Source organism: Pteronotus mesoamericanus, unplaced genomic scaffold (assembly GCF_021234165.1).
Source record: "Pteronotus mesoamericanus isolate MK-2021 breed Mesoamerican mustached bat unplaced genomic scaffold, CSHL_Meso_final contig_68, whole genome shotgun sequence".
In the NCBI taxonomy this organism is placed as follows: Eukaryota; Metazoa; Chordata; class Mammalia; order Chiroptera; family Mormoopidae; genus Pteronotus; species Pteronotus mesoamericanus.
Genome location: NW_026555234.1, coordinates 15048523 through 15068550, shown reverse-complemented (window position 1 = coordinate 15068550; position 20028 = coordinate 15048523). Strand labels below are relative to the sequence as shown.

The following is a 20028-nucleotide window of genomic DNA, read 5'->3' as shown; positions in this document are numbered from 1 at the left end:
AGCTGAAACAGCTCTTGCACATATGGACGCACGGTGTGTTCAGGTGGCCGCAGAGGGAAGCTTGAGGAGCTGGAGGCTGAGCCGAATATAGGCTCACTCCCTCTCAGTGAGTTTTGGTGAAGCCCAGGATGAAAACAGCCACGCCACGCATGAAGCTTATCCTAAACTGGGGTAAGGGACGAGACAGTGGAAGCTGGAGGAGGCTGGCGTCTCAGTGAGAAGGTGTGAGAGGTGGGCGGGTCAGAGAACTGAAGTTAATAACCGTGCTGCAACCATGTTGACTAGATCTTTCCTACGAAGAAAACGGAGTTGATATATTTAGCAAGTGCTTCCTTAGTGGGGTACAAGTATGGCAGCAGAAGTTCTGGAGAGCAAGTAAACCTGTCTCTGCCAAGCCTCTATTTCTCCATTTGCAAAATCGAAATAAATATAGAAGATCAGACATGGACGGAAGCAGGGTCTCTGGGCTGGGATCACGCCCGAGGTTGGCACAAAGAAGGACAGGGTTACTGTCCTGCCCTCCCCTGAGTGCCCATGAGGGTGTTTTGGGGGGAACGTCCAAGTGTGGGGTGCAGTGAGGGGCCTTTGGGGAAACTGCAGCTCAGCAGGAAACCAGTCCCACATTGCGGACATTGAGGCCACCTCTCGATTTCCCCCGGCCCTCTGCCAAAGGGAATCGGAAGGAAAGGGGGAATCCAAAGTTCAGAGGGGCAGAAAGGGGAAGAGAAAGAGAGGACAAGGAGAAGGAGGAACAGAGAAAAGGCAACGGGCCAGCTGGGGAGAGGAAGAGGTGGGCAGTGCCCGGCTGGCAGTATGGCCCGCGGGGCAGCTTCCTCAGCAGCACAGCCTTCTGTCCAGCCCAGCCCAGGCAGTGGCAGAGTGGGGGCAGGGAACCTCTGGTTCTCCCAAGGCTCATGGGAGATTTAAGGTTCCCTTTGCTTGTCACTCACATGGCCAGCACTGGGAAGCCGAGCGTCAGCCCCATTGGGTCATCCCAGGACCCCAGGCAGACACCAGGCATGGAGGCTGGGTGGCTGTCCCCAGGAGCTGGGTCCTGGACTAGGAAGGCACAGCGTCACGACAGCCTTCAGAGGACAGTATCTACCCCGGGATTTCAAGGGCTGGGAAAGGCCCTTCGTTTGTCCCCTTTTCTATCCATCCTCCGTGTCTTCAGTCCCCCAGGAAAACAAATGCTATTTTTCTGTCTCAGTCCTTTGTCAAAATGCAACTTCCTGTCTCTTCTTCACCTCTTCTCAGGAGTCCTTTTGGTGGTGAGAGAGGGGAGAAGGTGCTACAGAGAGAGGAACAGTAGTTGGGTGGGGAGTGGGGGACCATCATGACTTTGCCAACCTTGGGGCGAAGGAGGCTGATGACAGAGATGTCAGACAGGCAGCCCTACATCGACTCAGATATTGGGAACAGGCAGGTCCGAGCAACCGGGATTACATCCTCAACCGGCTAAGGCCCAGGTCCCGGTCCTGAGCACGGTCGCTGAGCCCCCACACTGCTCCCTCTGGCCGCCCCCTCAGCCACCCCCAGGGGCAGCACTGAGCGTCAGGAACCCCTATCCCTCTGCTCCTTCCTCAGGTGGCCCATATTCAGGAACCAGAGGCTGTCTTTCTCTGCGGAGGGCACCCCATATATGGCCTTGCTCTCCTTTCAAGAAAGGTCTGTATTTCTCTGCCCAGAGGACACCCTGCTCTGGCTTTTGGGCAGGAATCTTTGTAGATTCTCACAACAAAGAACGCTGCTTCCCATTTTCCCATCTCCTGCTCCGCTCAGCTCTCAGGCCGCTGAAATGCATCTAAAAGGGTCTGTGGCTCCTTCTGAGCCTTTAGGATTTTGCTCTTTCTCTTGGCCCTGATGCCCTCGCCTTTTGTTAAACATTAATAACTTTAGAAACAAACCTAGCAGGCCGTGGGGAAGTGCAAGGTTGTCACCCCTGAAAATGCAGATGGAATTCCCCCCCTCCCGGCACCTCCAACCTGCAAACGCTGACATTTCTATAGTCTGTTTCATTTCCTTCATCACACCGCTCACCCCGCCCGCTTTATGTTTTGTTTATTACCCCTTTAAATTACCTACCCCCTTAAGAGAGAAAAAGAAAGTTTGACATGGAGAACAAAGAAAGTTAAGGCCTTTTAAAGTACTTTTATGGAGGCTTTTCATGAACTTTACAAACGGAGTAAAAAACAAGTGTGAAAGGATTTTTCAAGGAAGAAACATGCTTTTGCAATTTGCTGGAAGTTTTCCCTTGTGTTCCAGAAAAGCAGCCTCCCCATTACTCACCAGGGAGGCACGCAGGCCAGGGAGGAAGGGGGCTCAGCGAATAAAAACAGGCCTCCCCCTCTCCCCGCCCCGGCCATGTGCAAACAGCACTTAATAATCAAATTGAAAAAACACACAAATGAAATTAAAACGTTTTCCAAATGGGCTGCAGCCCTGAGGCCAGACTTCGTGGGGCCATGGCCTGCAAATTTGTATCTTTGTCATAACTGGGCTCCAGGCAAAGCCAATTCTGGTGTCAACAGGAGGGTAGGACGCGGCCAGTAGAGGCAGAGGCCCTCTGTGTTACCCCCTCTCCTGGGGTCCTCCCCATCTCTGGGACTCAGTTTACCGAATTGTTCAGACCTTGCCCATGGGGGGGAGAACCCTTACTCAATTCTTTATCTCTGGGCTCCTTACTCATTCACACTCCGTCCCACCAGCCTATGGACCAGCTATCTTTTCTCCAAAATTAAAACAAAAATGGGAAAAAAAAACCCCAAAAAACCCTAAAACCCGTATTTTCTCTTGACCCTGCTTCTCCTTTGGCTGTACCCCTGTTTCAATTGTCTGAACTCGTGGCTTCCAGTTATGCCCCTCCTGATTTCTCCTGCAGCCCACCCAGTCGGGCCTTCGCCCACCTCGCTCCAGCAAAGCTGCCCTGCTGAGGTCAAGGTCAGAGGTCCCTCAGTGTGGATAAACTCAGGTCTCAGGCCTCATCTTTGACCAACCAGCAGCGGGGAACCAGCCCCTCCTCACGATACATTGTCCCCACTTGGCTTTCTCTGGTTTCTCTTCCTCCGCACTGGCTGGTCCCTCCTTTCTCTGGACTTCCTGCCTCAGAGCACCCTGAAGTGCACTCCTTGGACCTCCTCTTTATACTCGTTCCCTTTGGTGATCTCATTCTGTCTATGGCTTTGGAATCATCTAATGTGCTAACGACTCCCAAATTTTTATCTCTTCTCCTTGCTTCTGCCCTGAATTTCAGACTTGTGTATCCAACTGCCTACACAGCATCTCTACTTCAATGTCAAGTAGATATTTCCAACTTAACAAGTTGGAGATTGAGCCAAGTCCAAAATCTTTACAATGACCCTACATATTCTACTCTCCTTGCAACTCACATAGCAACTCCAGCCACACGGGGCTCCTTGTGTTTTCTTGACAAGTCCAAGCAGGGACACCACTGGGGCCTGTGCAGTGACAGTCCCCTCTCCTGGGAAGGCTCTTCCTCCAGATATGAATTCAGCTAACTTTAGTTTTTTAAATTTTTTTCTGAACCAGGATCCAATCCAATGCACTGTTGTTGGGTCTCTTTAGGCTCTCTTACTCCAAAACTTCCTCTACACTTTTAAAAAATATTCATTATTTCTTTAAGAAACCATCCTGATCATCTCATAGACTGTCCCATGCTCTGCAGTGGCCTGACCGCCTCCTCTTGGTGTCATTCAACTTGTTCTTCTACCCCCTATACTGCCTGTGAGCATGGCCACTGTCAGTTGCTCCTATGGTGTCTGTCTAGCATTTGACTGTCCTTCCTGTGGCCGGTCCTTTGCACTCTTTGCTGGGCCTCCACCTATGTCACTAGCAGCTCCTTCTCAGCCAGCCTTCTCCCGGGTTGCTTACCCTTCCTCACTCATGTGACCACATGAAATGTCCGTGTTCCCCAAGTTTTCATTCCTGGCTGCCATCTCTTCTCACTATCTGCAAACTGATTTACTTTTGTTCCTTCATCTCTACACTCTTTATGCTAATGCTTCCAATTTAGAGCTCAAACTGTGTGCTAAAATCTCCTTCTCCTCCTTCCCCCTTCCCTCCTTTCCTCTTCTCCTCCTTTTCCCTCTCTTTGTGCTCCCTCCCTCTCACTCCCTCCCATACCCTCCCCTCTCCAACCTCTCTTTCTAGGGTCAACTATGCAACAGGCATTGGAGGTGAAGTCAAGAACAAGGCAGACATGCTCCCCTCCCCCACTGAGTTCACTGACTGTGAACAAATAGACTGGAGAGTGGGCAGGGGCGATGCATGTTAGGTGCAGCAGGTCACATTGAGGACTTCAGACTATAGTTAAGAGAATGGAGAAGCCCCTGATCAGATCTGATCAGTTTGTCCTCAAGGCTCCAATGCAGAAAACAGACCCAAGGGCGCAGCTGTGCACACCCAGGTAGGAAACAGGTGAGAGTGGGTGGTGCCTTCCCAGACTCGACATAGCCCGGCTGGTGAGTTCCTTGTCCTGAAACCTCTAGTTTTTCCGATCCAGCCACCCAGTTACCTAGGCCTGAAGCCAGGGACCACTGCCTTCCGTCAAGGCCTCACAACTCATACAGTAGTCTCCTAGGTGACCCGTCTCCCCTCGCTTGATCTTCAGTGTGGAGGGGGCAGACTTTTCTTCTCCTCTTGCTCCTCACCCCCTCTCCCCCCACCCCAGCCCCAGACATTCTGGGGTCGTTGCCTTCAAGGCTAAGGGAAATGGAACTTGTTGTAGTGTAACTTAAGAAGACCCTCTCTTTATGCCATGCTTAGGGGCTCAACCTCTGCTGGCCGATTTACTTGTGCATCTGGAGACATACCTGGATTGTTTTTTAAGAGATTCCATAATCAGAACAGATGTTCTTCTTAAATTTTTATTCCCCTTCCTCCACCTGCAAGACCACTGGTTCCTTATGTCCCCCATCTGGCACTTGATGATGAAGATAGTGAGTGACACCTAAGAGATGGCATGCTGGGGACTGGCATGGAAAGGGCAGGACAGAAAACCCAAAGCTCAAGGAGATAGGAAGATGTAGGTACAGGATACAAGGAGGAGCTTTTTGGGTACTCTTAGCTGGCTGAAGTGGGCTGTGGAGTTGATCCCACTATTTTAGAGGTTAAATACAGCGTGGGGAGGAGTTAAGTTACCCAAGGAGCCCAATCAAAAGTCCTTAACCCCAGACTCAAAGTGGGCTGCATTGTGGCACTTAAGCTTTACTAGGAAATGAGTGAACTTTCTTCAAAGGTGTTTGCACCCACGTGAGCATGTGCTTCCTCAGTTAAGGGAGGGGGCATGCCCCACTGCTCCCCGCTCTTCAATGTGACTGGAGACCTGGGCTCCTCCAGTGTGAGGGCAAAAGGCTGAGGAAATGAATGAAGGGGCGAACACATGAATGCCATGTGCTCTGATGTGCTGGATAGATCATCACCCAAGGCAGGTGAAATGCTTTCTCTTTTTTGATCCTCAAGATCTTAGGCCAGGAAAAGGTCAAGAATGCACACTAGGATACTGGGGAAGGAAAGGTCTAGCCGGTGGCGAGGGAGGAGAGCCAGGGCAAGGGGGGAGAAGGGGTGGCTGCAGAGCTAAGACCTGTCTTTCAGGTGTCTCATGGCTCTCCTACAACTGCTGCATTCCTTTTGCCTGCAGGAGAGTGGTTCTTCAAAGAGCTGAGGAAGTGCTTTTAAATCCTGAAGTTGAGAGTTCATTCCAACTCTGAAACTTGCTCTGCTCCCCAGGTCTCAGCCCTGCACACAAGTAGACAGGTATGAGTCAGCCAGGTTAGAGGTGTAAAGGAAAGTTCGGCTGGCTCGAGCCTTCCCATCAGGGCTGTGTAGGTAGAAGAGCGTGTCAGGATGTGTAACCACGGTGAGTCACCTCCTCAGAGACCCCATGGCCACAAGGACCCTGTGGCAGCTAGAAAGTATTTCTGAGGTCAGATCTCTGTGTTGGATCTTTCCCTGGCACAAACTGACAATAAAAGTCAATAATGACTAATATTCTTTGAGTCCCGCACAAAGGCTTGGCCTGCAGAACACAGAGGCAGCCCTTAAAATGTTTGTTCTTAAACTTTTATGGTGCTCTGATAGTGGGCTAGGCATGCTGCCTGGAGGAGAAAGGTGAACGAGGTAAGCTCCCTTTTCGCTAAGCTCTCCGTAATTCAGTAAGTTAGGAAGACAGTGACACGGGTAACTGTGGTTCAGAGAAGGGAGAATAAGAGAGGGTAGCAGCTGCCAAGGAAGGCAGGGCCACCTCCACTTGGTTAAACCAGGGAACGACCTCTGAAATGAGCCTTGGTGGATGGATGGGAGTTCTTCAGAAAGAGGGCTGAGGGACAACTCTGAGCTGACTCTTGTGCCAAAAGGGATATGTAATATAAAAAGACACAGAGAGAAAGATAATAGAAGCAGCGACCTGGACAGATTCTGGTACCTAGCATCATTGTTCACAATATCCAAAAGATGGGAATGTTAACAGAGGAATGGATAAACAAAATGTCATATGCACATGCAATGGGATATTATCTAGCCTTAAAAAGGAATGAAATTCTTGTATATTATAACATGGAGGAACCCTGAGGACATTATGCTAAGTGAAAAAAATCCAGACACAAGAAGACAAACATTGCATGAGCCCACTAATACAAGGCACCTAGAATAGTCAAATGGTAGAAACAGAAAGTAGGGTGGTGCTTACCAAGGGCTGCGGGAAGCGGGGGATGGAGGGTTAGTGTTTAGTGGGTTCAGTGTCAGTCTGGGATGATGCACAGTTCTGGAGATGGACGGTAGTGACGGCTGCCCAGCGGTGCCGGGTGGGGTGAGCTTCTCAGTCCATCTGTCGGTGTCTCACCCATTAAACAGCGATTATAACACTAGCTGGGTGGTTAGCACTGCTATGAGGAAGTATGAGGCCATGAAGATAGCAAGCAAGCTCGGCCTCCTGCAAGCGGTTGGGACGGGCACTGCCATCTCCCCACTCTGGTTTCCACTGTTTGCTTGTTGGCTCACTTGTGCATACTTCATGCCGTCTGTCCACTAACGGCCTGCACGCACTTAATTGTGTGTGACCACACATCTGCTGTGGTGGTGAGCGGCCGGCAGTGCACTTAAGCGGGGGGCGGTTTTGGCAGGGAAATGCGTTCCAAAATTCTGGAGCCGGGTACGGGGAGCTAAAAATGCCCTGTGCTTGGCCAGACAGAGTGCATTTGAGATGTGTACTGATTGGATGGGGCACTGAAGCTTTTGTCTGGAATAAAAACACGTCTAGGGAAAGCATTAGGGAAACAGCCTTTGCATTTTCTTCTGGAGAAGCACTGTTTATAATAGTAAAAATCATGTGACTTTGCAAAGCCGCATTTGTTGACTGATTAAGTAAATAAGCGAATGTACTTAGTATATAGCTAGCCCAAGGCGAAGCTGGGAAAGGGGATGAAGCTGGCCGTGGGCACTTTCAGGCTCTAGGTTCAGGAGCACTTTTCTTGCTTTTTAAGTCCACGAATATTTAAGAAGCGACTCATATACCACTGGCCCTGGGCTGGGTGGTAGGAGTGCAGGGATGGTACATACATGTCAAATCATCATCATGTACATTTGAAATATATTACAATTTTATTTGTTATTTATACCTCAGTAAAGCTGGAAAGAAGAAGGCAAGGGTGCTAAAACACTGTCTTGACCCTGCAGCGGCTCACAGCTGTGTCATGGGGACAGCTGGAGACGGCCGATGACTGTCTGATGGACGGACACCAGAGGCTCTTCCCTGTCATGCTCTGCTTTCTCATGTCACACGGGCGAGACTTTTACCTCTCAGAGGCAAGATTCCAGACTGATTCATTCAGCAAATGCTATGTATCAGACACTGTTCTAGGCACTAGGTGTGCAGCGATGGAAACAAAAGGATTAGAATCTCTGTCCTCAAGGGTCTTATAGTCAAAGCCACAACACAAAAAAGAATAAGTAAATCATGTGGTAGATCATTTGGAGAAACACAGAGCAAGCAAGAGAAATGGGCATTGCAAGGGACTGGGCGGCATTTCTCACCAGGGGAGTCAGGGAAGGTCTTAATTTTGAACCAATACTGGAAGGAGTTGGAAGGTGAGATGTCTCTGGAAAGAGCAATCCAGACAGAGAAGTCAGCAGGTTCGAAGGTCCTGTGGTAGAAGCATGGCATTTGGTGGGCGGTAAGGAGGCCAGTTTAAGCACGGTGGGGTAAGCTAGGAGGAGAGCAGGAGACGAGGTGAGTGTGCCAGGCGTGGTGAGGGCTTGGGCTTTCATCCTGTGTGCAGTGCTATGTGCTATGGTCTAAATGTCTCTGTGCTCTCCAGATTCATATGTTAAATCGTAACCCTCAATGAAATGGTATTAGGAGGTGAGGCCTTTGGGAGGTGATTAGATCATAAGAGCGGAGCCCTGACGAATGCGACAGACGCCCTTGTAAAGAGGCCCCAGAGAGCTTCCTTGCCCCGGCCACCATGTGACACTACAGCAGGAAGCCTGTGACCTGGAAGTGGTCCACCACCTGGCCATGCTGGCGCCCTCATTTTCAATGCCCAGCCTTCAGAATGGCGAGAAATAAATTTCTGACATTGGTAAGCCACCCAGGTCACTGTATTTTGTTACGGCAGCCCCAGTGGACTAAGGCAGCATGCTATTGGAACATTCGGAGCCGAGGAATGACGTGCCATGTCTTAAATTAACAGGAACTCAACCTGGCTGCTGCACTGAGAATCAACTGTAGGTGCCAAGCTAGATGAAGATAGGACGCTTGTGAGGTGATTCAGATGTGATCGGGTGGCGGCGGTGACCAGTGGAGGGGACCGTTCGATTTTACATACGTTTTGGGGGTGTGCCGTTGGATTCATTGCCAGGTTAGATGTGCAGTAGGGGGTGGGGGGGCGGGGGGCGTGGAGAAAAACCAAAGATGATGCCAAGACCTTTGGTCTGAGTAACAGGGAAGATCAAATTTTCATTGACTGAGATGGGGAAGACTGAGATGGGAGAAGGTTAGAGGGCAGGTCAGTTTAATTTTTGGACAAATTACAGTTGTGATGTCTATCAGTCATCCACATGGTAATGGCAAGTGGGCAGCTGGTTATAAGAGACTGCAGTTCAGAGGGAAAGTCTGGGCTGTAGATGCCAAGCTGAGAGTTCTTGGGGCACAGAGGTGGCAGGAGGGAGGATGAGCCAGCAAGGGAGTGAGTGGGGAGAGAGGCAAGACAAGCTCTGCGGGCCCAACTCCCGAACATGCCAACATCTGGAGTCTGAAGAGCCCGAGAAGGAGCCCTTGGGCACATAAGGGGAATTCTGTTGGTAAGAAGCAAAAGATTTATATGATCTGAAGAGAAACCAGATTCCATGAATTCTCTTGGAATTCAAGAGAAGAAGGGGATTCAAGAAAGAAGGCCTCAGGGTTTTCTTATAAGAATGGTGAATGCCGTTGATAAGTAAGGGGAGGTCTGGAAACTGACCATTCGATTTAGCATCATTCAGGTCACTGTTGACCGGGTCAGAGCAGTTTGTGGAACCACTGGGACCAAGAGCTCGAGGGCAGTGGGGAGAGGGGGAAGAATGGGAAACCACGAATGGGAGACCAGCGGCACCTGAGGGAAGTTCTGCCGTGAAAGGAAGCAGGGACATGGGATGGAGTCCAGAGGAGCTGTACGGAAAGGCAGAGCTTTGCTGAAAGATGAAGAAAGTCCTGCACGTGTGCGCTGGTAAGACAATCCACGGAGGAAGGACAGTGACGAGGCAGGAATTGAATGTGCGAAGCCCTGACTGTAAGACTATGCAATGCGGTCATGCACAGCAATCATGGAGATTAGAAAGCAACACAGAATACTTATGGCATAATGCCCTGTTGTAAAGAAGAAGGAGAAGAAACAAATTAGAATGCATATATATTAAATGCAAATGACTAAAATTATACAAGCATTTGAGCAAAGATGTGAGGAAAGCAGGCAGTGTGATAACAGCTGCTTTGAAAGTAGCAATTACAGGTCATTTTTTTCTCCTTCAATTTCTAATCTTTCTGTAATATTGTTTTCTTGGTATTATTATGAAAGTATTTTTAAATGAAATGAACTGGCATTTGTAACCTTGTACTGCATGGGCAGGGTAATGGGAAGCAGGGTTTTGTGGAAATGAAACTGATAATAGATTTTTAAATTAATCCATTTGACTTGTTCATGCATCCAGCAAGTGTTTATTGAGCACCTACTATGCTCAGGCACCCAGGATAAAGCAGTGAACAAGGCAGCTTGAGGTCCCAACCTTCAGGATCATACTCTGGCTATTAGAGAGCATAGGGGGCAGCCCAGTCAGACTGGAGGGCCAGAGACTGGGAGAGCCAGGAGGACGGTCGTTCTCTGAAACAACATACCTTATTTCCAACAGATGTCCAGGAAACCTGGGCCCAGAACTGGGTGGTCTTCCCCCATCACCCTTCACAGGGACTGCTGCAATGGCTGGTCCCTCTGCCTCCCCGGTCCCTCCCTGCTCTCCAGATCCATACTGCTGCTAAGATCTTACGGGGTTGGTCTGGCTTGGCTATGAGTCTTGTGTTGGCATCACCCATACTCCCAGCTACAATGCAGCTTTGTGTGCATATGGAAAATTCCTTTTCCAAGGCTGTGCCCAGTGCCAAAGTTTGTGCTCTCGACCACAATGCTAAATCACCTCCAGATCCCCAAGCTACGTATCATCTCCAGGGCTATCCTCCAGTGTGTTCATCTTCAAACCACAACAGTCCTTGGGAAACAACACAGGAGCATGAAATAACACACTGGTCATGATTATTTTTAGATACTCCCTAAACTCAATCTTGGGACCACTCAACAGCAGATGGTACACTTCAGTACTCCAAGGTGCTAGAAACCTTGGAAATTTCCTCTGTTGTAGAAACTGGAAGTGGCGTCTATTTTCCTATTTAGATTCTATGGCTACACTGCCATCTTCCCATAGGCTGGGAGACCTGAAGAACCTCAGGTTATATTTAGTTGGCTATATATATAAATATTGAGGAGAGGATGTTATAAAATTTTATGAGATGCTAAAAATGACGCCCACTTGAGTTATTTGAGTGTTACTAATCCAAGTGTCTCCTTACCCCAACATCCCCAGGAAATAGCAAGTTTGTCCCCAAAACCCCACAAGATGATTCTCTGGTCGCTCTTCCCTCAGCTTGAGCTCATATATACTCTGACTCGCATGGTTTGCATCCCACTGAGGTTAGGGTGTTCGGTTCCCTCTCAGATTTACTTCCTTCTTGTGGGAAGACAGTTACAGTAATGGCTCCCAATGGAGCCAGGGCTCCCTTCCTGTGTCCACACCCTGGTGCCGTCCCCTCCCACATTGACTGAGAGCTTGGCCATGAAACTTGTTTTTGCTAATGGGACAGCGAATGCAACACAAGCAGAGACTGGAAAAATGATTGTAAGTTGAGCCTTTTCCTCTTTCTTGCTGCTTTTGGAACCCAGCCACCTTGTGAAGAAGCTGAGCCTGGTCTCTGGAGACACAGGGCCCAGCTAGCGGCCAGCATCAATTGCTAGAAAAGTGAGTAAGGTCGCCTTAGACTACCCAGCCCATGATGAGCTGTCAAGTGACTGTGGCCAGATGGCCCCAGGTGAGATGAGCAGAAGAGCCACCCAGCTGAGCCCTGGCCTAATAGCTGCCCCACAGAGCCGTGACTATACAAATGGCGGCTATTTCAGCCACTGGGTTTTAGAGTGGTGTTATGCAGCAAAGGCTAACTCATATAATTCTCTTTCTACGTTTTGTCCTTTTCTACCAACTTACCAGCACTTTCATCCTTTAACCAATGCCTCTGGAAAACAGTATCCTCTGTCCACCCTTATTATAGGCACCCCAGTTGACCTTGTACCAAATGAAACTTACCCTCCACCCAGAAGCATGGGCTCCCCCAGCAAGGGCCCAGTGCCTGTCCCTGTACTACTTCCCCTCAAGAGTTAAGCCCTGACTTCATTGCATGCAAAGTTCCCTTTAAAATTTTTTTGGGGGGGAAAAATGTGGTTTTGCTTCCAAATGATGTTCCAAAGCTCTCTGGCTCACCAAGGAGTAATCCCTCCGCTGGAAACACAGCGATGCTGCTATTTTAGTATGGCACCAGGCCCCTGGCTTCTTGATTTTGCCAGGGCTGCCGATGCTTCTCTGTGGAAAACTAAATCAACTGCCCAAGATATAGAGACTCATCCCAAAGGGATATTCCAGAAAGGAGAGGCCCTCTGCCTTCTTTCCATTCTGCCTCTTTCAACACAACCCTTCATCACCCCCTCCCACCACCACCAAAGATGGGTCTTCTTCCTCTGGAACAGTGAACTTCTAACCTGCTTAAGTGGAGGCCCATCTGTTGTCCCTGACCCTCTGGCCTCTCCCCACACTCATCCTAATTGTTCTCTGATGAAGGCTGAGCGTAAGCCTATGTAACACTCCAAAAATGCACGGCTGGCCGACCAAACATTAACAAGAGAGACAGCTATGAGAAAACAATATGCCTGTTTGCTCAACCTCTCTTTCTGCCGACAGACTAATTCTGGAAGCTTTCCCACTCTCCGAGGCAAGAGGTGCTTTGCTAATCCTGCCAAGTGTCAAAATGGATGGTGTTTGAACAGCTTCCTCAGGCTAGTGCTATTTTTCAGACTGTCCCTTGGTAGAAACTCCTGCAGATTCCGTACAGAAAACGTCTCCCCTGAGCCCAGTAAAGAGGGTGGTTTGAGGAGAGGTCACTTCTTAGGGAACAAATTGCCTTTTATCAAGCACGGCTCTTCCCCGAAAGATCAGCGGGGCAGAGGTCGCTGAGGAGAAGCAGAGGCTTCGGAGGCCAGCTCAGGTACTGGAGGTGACTCACTGGCCACAGGAAGGGCCTGGGGCCTGGCGTGCAACCAGTAGGTCCGGAGTCCAGGCCAGCAGTCTAAATGTCAGCTGTGACCACCTCTCGAGAAATGTATTTGGAAGCCAAGATTCCTAGGCCTTGCCAATCTGGGTCAAAGGAGCTCATGTTGACAGTGGAGGACCCGCCACGGCTCCTCTCCCTCCACCCTAGAGTCCCAGACTGCTCTCTTCTGGTCTCATGTCTCCAGGGAAGGCTTCCTCCTCCCACTCCCAGCTAGATTGCCCCTGGAATCTGTTATCTGTCTGTCCCTCCTTTGTGTCCCTACTGTGTCCTGGACTTTCCTAAGTTCCCATGGAGAACTCCTGCACTTGATTACACTTGCTTGTTTGCGGATTTGTCTCTGTCTAATGGACTCCGGACTCCTACATAGAGGGGACATGTCATATTTACTCTGTTCCCCCGGCTACCAACACAAATGCATGCACTTAGTCGGTACTCAGTCAATGTTTACTGAGTGGATGAACGATCGTCCTCATTTTCATGTACCTCGGAGAAGGTAGCATGCTCAGCATCGCCCAGAGGTGAGTGCCTGAGCCTGGGACTCAGGTTGTCCTGATCTAAAGCCCAAGCCACTCTAACACTCCACCTGGCCTCCCTAGCTAGGGACCCCTGCCTACCACACACGCACACGCACACACAAGTCACAGAAGAGCACGGGTAGAATAAAGAGTCAGAGATGGACGTGATCTAAGACATCATAGAAACCAGCTCAATTATTTAACAAATGAGGAAACTAAAGCCAAAGGAATGAAATCATTTGTGTGAGTTCATGTGCTTTGGCCCTGCTTTAATCATCATAGTCAATGTGTAACCCGTAGCCCCTTGGAAGATACATAGCTGAGTGAGATACACCTTTCCTGCCTTCAGAGAGATTTCATTGTAGCGGGGAGAGAAATACAAGCAGAGCTATTCAATATAATACAGAGCAGGACGTGAGGGATTCACAGTGGTTCGGCCATCAGGGGAGAAATGGCATGGACTTGGAAGCGTCAGGGGCTTCACAAGGGAGATACAATGCCATGAGCCTCGAAAAGGGTTAGGTGATGGGAAGTTCGGGCAGGGGGCACAGCACGTCTAGTGTACTGAGGCGGGAGGGGCACCCCGGGTCCTGGAGGGGGGAACGGTCCCGCGGAAATCTGCCCAAGGCTGAGCTTTGCCTGAGGTGCAGGATGGGAGGTGAGGCTACAGAGGGGAGGTGTTCGGCGGTGAGAGCAGGTGGGAAGTCAAGTGTATCCGTCTGGTTTCTTGGAGGAGAGGTGCTGCTGACAGCCCCTTTGGGGAAGTGAGTGGAAGGGACGAGACCCAGGGGTTACAGACCCATAAGAGAAAAAGAAAAGCTGCAAGAGAGAGGGAGGGGGATTCCATTTGAAGGCACTAAAATGCTTTTCTGTTTCCCATTCTCCTGGGTTCCCCCTACACGTCTCTCTGCCCAACTGCGCAGCGAGGAGGAGGAGGAAGGGGGGTGGGGGAAGGGGACCCTGTGTGTGCAGATTTGTATGGGGTGGGAAAGGCACTCCAAGAGAGACCTAGGTAACGTTCAGCTTTGCTCATTCAAAATAGGGTTATGCAGAGAGCGCCAGCCTTAGAAGACAGACCTTTATCTGCAAAAGGGATTTGCCAAATTCTTCTTCTTCTTCCCTTAGAAAATCAAGGCTAAGCCCAAAGCTCAGAGTTCTCCAATATGCAGAGTAAGAGACTGAAGCCAGTCCTTTAGGGCTCATGGCAGTCAGAAGGGAGGAAATAGAAGTAAGAAAAACTCACCCTTTTTCTGTACCTAAGAGTCTTTAAAAAAGAGAGAGAGGAGGACCAGGCAGACAGAGGAGGGCCAAGTGGTCGGCAGAATTGCCTAGTGTCCCCATTTCTGGTCCTGCAAAGGAGTGGAGGCATGTTAGAGGATGGTCACCCTTGGGGCTCTGGGAGGAAGCCATATCACAAACTGTCCTGTTCGACCCCAGGGCACCTCCAGGCTCCGCCTGGTCAGCCTGGCAGAGGCCTGGGCTTCGGCTTCCCTGGGCCCCGCTCGGTCCCATGGGGTGCAGTTGCTGAGCGGGGAACGAGCCGGCCCACCAAGGGGCCTGCTGCTGTGAGAGAAGGTGACCTCCCAGTCTTGTCTTGGGAGTGGACTCTGGGTTAGCCGACTGGAGAGCCAACGGAAAGAGCCAGGACTGCGGCCCCGCTGAGGCTGAGTCACCAAATTGTCACCAGGAGCATTGCCTAGGCTGGAAGAACGGGCCACACTTTCAACACTGGAGGCCAGGAGGTCAAGCATGACCCAGGCAAAACAAGGATGGGTCCCCAAAGACCAGCGACAGCACATAGCCCCAAGTGCTGTGAGAAGAAAAAGCCACCCACCCCTCCCTGCCCCATTGCTCCATACAGCGCAGCCTCCAGGGAGGCAGAGAGAGTAGGGGTATCGGAGACAGGGAGCGGTTTTCCTAAAGACCAAAGATCATCGGAAGGATTTAAAATATCAGCTCAAAGTTTAACTGGATTAGACATTTAGTTTATCCTCCCTATCCCACTAACTAGTGGGTGGGGCTCAGAGGAAAAAGACCAGATTAGTTCTAAGCAAAATAATGATACTCTGTCTCCCCTTCACATCCGATCTGTGGGGAGTTGTTTGTGCAACACGGGTACTCAGAGCCCTCGGATTCTGCGGGCCTGGGGACCGAAGGGCCTGGGAGCCTCTGCGGGACGCCACCCCCACGGCTGCCGCTACAGGGCAGGCTTCGTGGGGGCCCTCCTGGCAGAGCTGCAGGCCGCCCCACTGGCGTCCTCCAGGGTGGGAGGCCTTGTGGGGAGGGGCCTGAGCAAGAGGTGGGGTCTTGCTCCTCACTGTAGAAGCCAGGAGTGGGGAGCACCAGCGTGAGGAGAGGAGTTATGCCGTAGTGGGAGCTAATACAGCGGAAAAAATGAAAGAAATGGGAAAGTAGGATGCTGGAAAGAGACTTAGGAAAATGAAAGGTACAGGCTTGGTGTCCACAAAGCTGAGCCAGGGTCTTTGCCACGTGCCCGGAGAGTGGAAAATGTTCCCCTAGCAGTGTAGGGAAGCCAGAACGCCCAGTGGGGTTGGGCTGAAACGGCGGTGGGGAAAATCCCCAGCCTGAGCTTCATGGACCCAGAGAAGGACAAGGAAAGGGAGCCAGTGAAAAAGGTGAACAATAATGACCCCGTTTCCTGAGCACCAGCCCCCTGCAGAGTTTCAGGCCCACAGGTTGCGGGGCTTGTTCCCAAGGGCGTGAGGCCCGGGAAGAATGCTCGGGCCTCCGGGGGGCGCAGCAGACGCAGAAGGGCTGCTGAGGCTGTTGGGAGGGGACACACGAGGCAGGGCTTCCCCAGCCTGGCCCCCGGGACCCACCTTCCCCGGGAGGCACAGTCCCCTGCCCTGCGCCCTGGCGGGAGCAGAGGCAGCCCGCTTCCGTGGGACGCTGCTGCCCCCTCCTGGAAGATGCTCCCAGGTCCTTCCGGCTGTGGGAGCTGCCTGGCCCAGACCCTTGGGGCAGGAAGGGGCGGAGTAGGGGTAAGGCGGGGTGGGGTGGGATAAGGCCAGCTGCGGGGGAAATCCCTCTTAGGGGCCTGACTGCCACTCCAACCAGCCCCTCTTCGGCCTCTGCGCTCAAAACCCTTCAGTCCACAGTCCACCCTCCCTCTCAGGCCGCATCTGTGTATCGGCCCCTGTGGCTCACTGAGTGGCGCTGGGTGACTAAGGGTGCCACTGCGGGCTCAGGTGGGTCGGTGAGGGCTCCAGCCTGGTCCTCCTATGCCCAAAGCCTCGGGCGCTCGCTGGTGAAAGAGTCGCGTGAGGGTGCTGGTTGAGGTATGGCACCTGCCTGGCCCAGGGCCGGCACTCGGTAAATGGGGCCATTGTTCGCCTTCTGTCTCCCACTCCTCTCTTCCCCTCTCCCCTCCTCTGTCCACAGACGCTCAGACTGGAGATTTTCCCGGCATTCTTTCAGTCCGTCCTCACGGGGCACCCGGCCTCCCTGCCCTGCTGGAGACCATTGCTGGAGACTGTTCCGCTGCCTGGGCCCGCCGCAGAGACCGCACGTGGGGCCTGTCGTGGACAGCATGTTTGTGCTTCTCATTTTCCTTGGTCTCCTTTAGCATTTTACTTGCTGTCCTCCTCCTTATTAGCTCCTACTACTGCATAAGCCCCCCCTCACGTTCGCACAAACCTCTGATCCCTAATTCTCGGTCCCCCCTGCACAGACCACATGCTGCCCATCAGCCTGACCCTCAGTTAACCTTGAGGTCTCCAAGGACCTCTCTGCCCCTCAACCCAGTGCCGTGTCCCAGACCTCGCGTGATGGTTTTGCAGCATCCACTGCTCCTGGCCGTTCCTCCTGCAAATTCTCTCCCTTGAACTTCCTGGGACACCGCCCTGCCTTTCCTATGACCCTGAGCCCAGGTGTCCTCAGTTTCTTTGCTGGCTCCCTTTGGTCCACCAGCACCAGCCGCAGGCCTCCCTCTTGGCCTTGTCTTTTCGTTCCACATCCTCCCGTGAGGGCTGTGAACCCCCTTTCCCACCAGCGCGGTCAGCTCAGGCCCTCACCCAGCTCCATGTCTTCCACGCAGAGGAGAGCTGCTCGTCTTCCTGCCGGCGGCCAAGGATCCCCCCAACACCACAGGCCCAAACTGCACCCAAGCTGGCTTCTACAGGAAGCTAGGGGGCATTTTTAACTACTTGCTGTCTCTTGCTCACCCCTCCCATCCAGCCGGTCTCAGCTTTCTGTCGATTCCATCTCATTTTACCTTACTGCCTAGAACCTGTCTTTCATTGCCATTGACTCAACAGCAATGTCGTGGGTGCTTATGACGTGTCAGCTATCATTCTATGCATTGTGCGAATGGGGCCTCATGTAGTTCTCTGAACACTTTGTGGACATAGGAATGGCAAATCCGGCTGGGCCCCCTTGTCTTGGTTTTAGCACTTCTGTGCAGCGTTTCAGGATCGAGTTCCTTGCATCGATTGTCACTTTGTCTCTTTTACTAGTTTTCCTGACTTCGGTCTTCCCCTCCCTTCACTGTAACTATCAAGGAGATGATTTTTACTCTATTACTTCCTAAAACTAAAATTTAATACTGACTCTACTTAAACCCATTCAGTAGCTTCTGCTGTCCTTAACCTAAAATCTACACTCTGGAGCCTCCTTCTATTTCCTACTTATCCCTTATAAACTGCAGGGAACGGGAGTTGTCCCTGGATCCCCAAGGCTGGATTAGGTGATTTATCAATTAGGACTAGATTCAGCTATGTGTAACAGAAACTCCAGCTAATGGCTTAAGCGAGATGGTTAATCCCTCCCTCTTAAAGAGTTTGAAGTAGGCAATTCACAGTAGGTACGGTGGCTCTACTTTGTCATCAATGACCCAGGATCCTTTTTCTCTCTGTTCCACTATTCCTAAGATTGGCTTCCATCTTTAATGTCACCTCATGGCTACAAGATTGCTGCTGCAGCCCTAGCTATCACAGTGACATTCCTAACAGCAGGAAGGAGAAGGGACAAGGGCCAAAGTGTGTCCTTCCCAGCTGGGTTGGTTGCTTTAATAAGCTTTCCCAGAAGTAGCAATCAATGACTTCTTATATATCTTTGTTCTCTTGAAAAAAAAAATTGTCTCTGGCCAGTGTGGCTCAGTTGATTGAGTGTCCTCCTGTAAACTGAGAGGTCACAGGTTCAATCCCTGGCCAGGGCACATGCCTAGGTTGCGGGTTTGGTCCCCAGTTGGGACACATGTGAGAAGCAACTGACTGATATTTCTCTCACATCAAAGTTTCTCTCCTTCTCCCTCTCCCTCCCTTCCCCTCTCTCTAAACAATCAATAAGCATATCCTTGGAGGAGGATTTTTAAAAAATTGGAGAATGTTGTTTTTTGAGTTGGGCACATTAGGAACCCCAATAACACAGAGGTCTCATTAGTGAGAAAGAAGAGAAGGATGGACAGGGGATAGACAACTAGAAGTCTTTACCCAGCTTTCTTTCCCCTGCGGCCCCCTGGCACTCCTGCGTATGCCGGCCATTGTTCCTTCCCCATTCCAATGTAACTGCCTGCTTATCAATTTGTGTCTCATACCCTCTCAGCCTGAATGCTCAGTGCAGAGGATGGCACCACTCCCACAGCAGGTGGTCAATATAGGTTTGCTGTTGAAGGTCCTCTATATTTAAAAAAAAAAACCCCACAGACCTCTGGATCACAGACCCAGTCTTGAATTTGATCACCTGGTCATATAAGACAGTGTCCTCATTCCTGGGAGGTATATGCTGAAGTGTTTAAAGATGAAGGTCATGATGTTCATAACTTACTCTTGAATGGTTTAGTAACAATAGTAATATGTAGGGTATTTAGTTAGAGATGTTATATACATATATATGTAGTGTATTGATTCGTAGATAGGTAGGAAGGTAGAAGTTAGAGAAAGCAAATAGAGTAAAAATTGAACAATTGCTGAATCCTAGTAGAGACTTATAAATATTCATTATTCTATTCTTGCAACTTTTCTATAGAATTCTTTTTACAAAAATGAGAAGTTAAAAAGGTCACAAAGGCTATACTTACAGGGATCATTTCTATATTTTGTTCCTAGAGAAATTTTTGTGAACATGTACAGCACCACCCAGTATAAGCTTGAAAGAAAAAAAAAAGCAATCACAGATCTCTAAAATTTGAGACTTGAAAAGAGGACCTTGTGAATTATCTAGCCTGTTCTCTCAGAGAGGCGGTGTGTCTTTCCTAAGGTGCTGGCTCCCCGGTCTTCAGCCATAGCAACAGTTCAGCTTCTTACCTGCACCCACAATCCCTCCTCCACAGAACTTTGCATCTCCTGAACCCTCAGCCCAAGATGTCCTTCCTCTCCCTTGTTGCCTGATTCCTTCTGTTCATCCTTCAGATCTCTGTTCAAGTGCCCCTTCCTCAGGGAAGCCCTCCCTGACTCCTCGGGTTGCATCCAATTCCCCTTACATCTTCATAATATCATGTATTTCCCTTTATCAGCTTGGCACAGTTGTACGTTTGCATTTGTTTATGTGATTGATGTCTGTCCCCTTTACGACAGCGATCATTTCTATAACCCACCCTCACACAGCGCTTACTATGTACCAGGCTCCTTTCTAAGC

The 20028-nt window shown here is 50.5% G+C and overlaps 1 pseudogene; it reads left to right on the top strand.

Annotated features, from left to right (window-relative positions):
- The first annotated feature begins 19457 nt into the window (after positions 1 to 19457).
- LOC129077739 (uncharacterized) lies at positions 19458 to 19534 on the top strand (annotated as a pseudogene).
- Positions 19535 to 20028: the final 494 nt, after the last annotated feature.